Raw genomic sequence first — 4,551 nt, 5'->3', positions numbered from 1 at the left:
ATGGTGTGTACAAGGAACATCGAAATTATAGCTAGCTGCTTTCACATCCGGTGGATACGCACACATACTAACACAGCCACACTAGGTGAAAGGCTTCGTTACACGCTCGTACCCGTCGATGGTGCCTGCAACATGGAGCGTGTACATAAAAAGGTTTATAACGCAGCCTGTCCTGGTTTTGTACCGCCCAACGTGTGGCTTCGACCCACGACCTAGAGCCGGGCTTTTAGTGCCTTGCTAATGTTTCCAAGGGTTTCATCCTACTTATCGTAATCTAGCTACGTACAGTCACATTTCTACGTACAGGTTCTACTCCCACCTCACAGAATAATGTACTTGCTACAGCGCACACCATAATTATAACTACTAAATTAATCAATAATCACACAAATAGAAAGTCAATAAAAATGTGCATACATAAGTCAGGTAGATAAATACATAAAAATAAATAAATAAAATATATATCACAGAGTTCGTAATAACATAGTCAAGTGGTAGAAAAAAGTATACAAATAACTAAACAAAAAAATATCACGGAGTTTATGAATATGCGGTCAAGTGGAAAGAAAAATATCACAGCGCAATAAATCAATAAATAATTACATATGACTAATAATAATAACTACTTGGATAAATAAATAAATTAATAAATAAATAAATGAATAAATAAATAAATAAATACATGAATAAATAAATAAATAAAAGTAGTCCAGTAAAAAAACATAAATAAATAGTCGGATAACAAATAAGATAACTAAAACATATAGAAAAGTACTAACTCACATATACTTAAACACCACACATTGCACGTTACCCAACACACATGAAACTATGCTACAAAAATATCTTTAGCATTGTATACCCCGATTCTTTTTCCACTGGTGTCACCTAGCTCATACATCGAGCTACCAATAGTTTTCAACACGATGCATTTAACATGCTTTGGAGCTAGTTTAGCATTATAATTTTCCACCTGGGAACTTTGTTTCAAATTTCGCCGGTACACCACTTGTCCAATCTGAATTTTAACTTCTCTACTCTTAGTGTTATACGCCTTTTTACTTCTTTCATAGGCCAACTTCAGCTCTCTCCTTATTTTATTCCTAATTAACTGGGCTCTGTCCGCTGGGGTTTCTATGGCACAATCTTCCTCCCCAACTATGCCCAATCTTCGGTATAGCTCATATGATGCAGCATACTGTATCATAGGCATACCGAAGAGGTCATAGTACGGGGAGCTATTAATCGCAGTGTGTACCACACTGCGCAAAGCGAAGGCGGCATCGCTGATGTGTTTATCCCAGTTCTTTTGATTCTCGCTAATATAAGACCTCACAATCTGCAGGACAGAACGATTTACTCTCTCGGTCGCATTAGCCTGAGGCGAGTAAAAGGCCGTCCGAATATGTTTGGTCCCGTAGTTTTCTAAAAATGCATTGAACATTTCCGATACAAATTGCTTCTTGTTGTCAGAATGCACATATTCGGGAACGCCAAAAATATGGAACACTTCGTCTTCTAAAAACTTTATAACGTTAGCTGAAGTGGCATTTCGCATAGGTTTCAAAACTTTGTAAAATGATCTAAACACACAAACACAAAGACATTACCACTACACGTACGCGGGTATGGACCCATGAAATCGACTAATAAACGCTGAAAAGGTCTCTCAGTAATATGTTGTTTTCCCATCAGAGGCTTACGGAACGCGTTTTGTGTTTTGGTGCCTTTACAAATGTCACATTGTTTAACGCAGCTTTGAACGTCAGTTACCATCCCCGGCCAATAATATTTCTCACGTATTCTGGACAATGTTTTGTGCACACCTCCATGGCCAGCAGACGGTGAACCGTGTGAGGACTCCACTAGCCCACGACGCAGCTCAGTCGGTACCCAGAGCTTCCAGGCGTGGTCCTGCTGAAGGTCATCCCCACGGTTCGTTTGTACACGTACCCGTCCGATATGGTCAGTTCAGGTAGTTTTTCTTCGTTATCGGTCACGGTCCTCTTCAATTCTTCGTACTCTTCCGTCTTGAAAAATGGCGAGTCGAGGCACACGTCTAGCATCCGGCTATCAATTGTAATCTCTTCCATGTCGGCGCGAGATAATGCATCCGGCACGATGTTTTGGGACCCCTTCCTGTGTTGAATACCGAAGTTACAGCTTCGAAGCTTCAAACTCCACCTCGCGAGTCTGCCAGATAAGTCTTTCTGGTTCATTAACCATTTCAGACTCGCGTGGTCGGTAATCACTGTGAAGGGAAGTCCTTCGACATACGGCCTAAATCTCTTTACACTAAGCAACGCTGCGTAGCATTCTAATTCAGTGATGCTGTAGTTGCGTCGCGCCTTGTTTAATTTCGCCGAAATGTACGCTATAGGGCGCTCGTTGCCTTCGTCATCCAATTGGAAGAGTACCCCTCCCACGCCATCAGTTGACGCGTCGCATTGGATGTAAAAATGTCGGTTGAAGTCCGGGTGCGTCAGTAAAGGTGCCAAAATGAGGCTCTGTTTTAAGCGATCAAATGCCTTTTAGGCTTCTTCTGTCATCGTAAATTTCTTTATTTTGTCCTTTGTGAGGCAGTCGTGCAGCGGTGCTGCAATGGTCGCGTAGTCCTGAATGAATCTACGGTACCACCCTGACATCCCCAGGAACCGCCTGAGCAGAATTAATTAAATTCATTTTATTTTTAACAATGATATATTCGTCCTTTAAATAACTTATTAATTTAACACTCCCACGTGAGACTTGTCAATAATTATTTGCAATCTTCGGTGCCATGCTTCCACTGAATTCTGGGTGGTTGGAACACGATTGTGGATAAATTAAATTAACTGGTAAATCCACTTCAGACGATTTCCGTTTTCTAGAAGTTCCAATCAAATAGTTTTTTCGAATCATTTTAAAATTTCCGAGCAATCAGTATCCATGTGGGGTTTAAGTTCATTATAATAATCCAATATTTCTTCAGAGTTCACAAAAGCTAAACATTTAAGCATTCTTAGCTGTATAGAAAAGCTTTCGTTTTTGCCGTATTTCGAGGCAAGCTTCTGATTTTGAATCTTTCGCCACAATATCTGTCCAAAATGGAAGAAGCATCCTTTATTCACCACATCGGGAAAGTATGATTTTGTTACCGATATTATAGCTTTTTCGAAATCACGGATAATAACACCAGGATTAAGACTGACATTATGGGCACAGGCAATTTGAAAGATTTCATAAAATATTTCATTATAACAGTTTTCTGTCTTGCTGCTTCGAGCTCGACATTGCCTGACCAGAAAACAATGCCCTGACAATCTAGGGTGGTATCCCTGCGGTCGACGTCTGCTTCGATAAGACGATATTGCACGATGTGGTGCGTGATGAACGCTAAGCCACCACCATTATGTCGCTCGCGATCTCGATGGAATACGTTGTATCCGGCACAATTCAACAATGTTGAATTGCTGTGCAACTTCGTCTCTCGGACCGCAGCTATCAATATACCATGCCTTCCCATGAAGACGGTTATCTCCTCGATCTGGTTCTGAAGTCCGTTACAGTTGTATTGAAGGAGCTTCATGTGGTTCGGGAGACGTGTTGTTATGCAGGGTGTGAGGGTTATGTGTTGCCTTGCCACCATTGGCTGTGCGCGCTGCTGTGGAGGATGCCGCCCTATGGTGGTAGTGGGTGGCGTCGAAGTTGGGGTTTGCGACCGTGCAGCGCAACACGGGCCCACGAAGTTCCTCGTCCAATCTCGCGTGGTGCGAACACCTGAACATGCCCTAAAATGGCACCAGCCAAGGCACGTGTTGCACTTGACTGATGTCACGTTACGGAATATCTTGGTCTAACATGCCGTACAGATTGAAGGAAGAACCAGGAGTTGTTGGCGGCGGCGTGTGGGTGGTGGTTCGGTTGTGTCTATTGTGTGGTCTGTCGTGGTTGTGGTGTGGTCTATTGTGTTATTATGTTGCTGTGCTGTGGTGTTTGTGTGGAGCTGCTCAGGTGGACTGGGGTTAGCCGTGGAGGCTGCTCTATTTGAGCAGCAGGGGGCCACAAACGAGTGGTCCACTGCCGATGTGTCCGTAATCCTGAGCAGACTCTGAGGTGACTCCACCCCTAACAAGCATTGCACTTGACTGACGTGGAGTTGTGGTGTAGTCGTCTCTGGCATACACAGCAGGTGTAGGTTTCTGGCCCTGGGCCAGCCCTGAGCAGAAAAATACGTAGTGAATGTAGCCCTATGGACGACCAACTTCTGAGACATTTCGCCGACCTAAACGGGGTTAGATCGCCGAAACAACAGCCCTTGGTCGAGTAAACCCCAAGTCATTCCGGTACGTAGAACCGGATGTCGTGGGAATGGGTAAAATTTTGTCGTAAGCGTCATTTGTCCACAATTTGGCAGCCACTTTGTATGAAATACGACAAAATGTGATCAAAATTTCTACTTAATTAACGACACTTTTTACTCAATATCTCGGAAACTAAAGGGGATATCGAAAAATGGAGAACGCCATTTTTAAGATATTGATTAGTTTAATATGACTGCATCACTAACTA

The sequence above is a fragment of the Rhagoletis pomonella genome, unplaced genomic scaffold (genome assembly GCF_013731165.1).
Source record: "Rhagoletis pomonella isolate Grant_MI unplaced genomic scaffold, Rhpom_1.0 Rhpom_scaffold_00001, whole genome shotgun sequence".
Lineage (NCBI taxonomy): Eukaryota > Metazoa > Arthropoda > Insecta > Diptera > Tephritidae > Rhagoletis > Rhagoletis pomonella.
The sequence above is the reverse complement of the archived record's forward strand: the minus strand, read 5'-3'. Positions refer to the sequence as shown.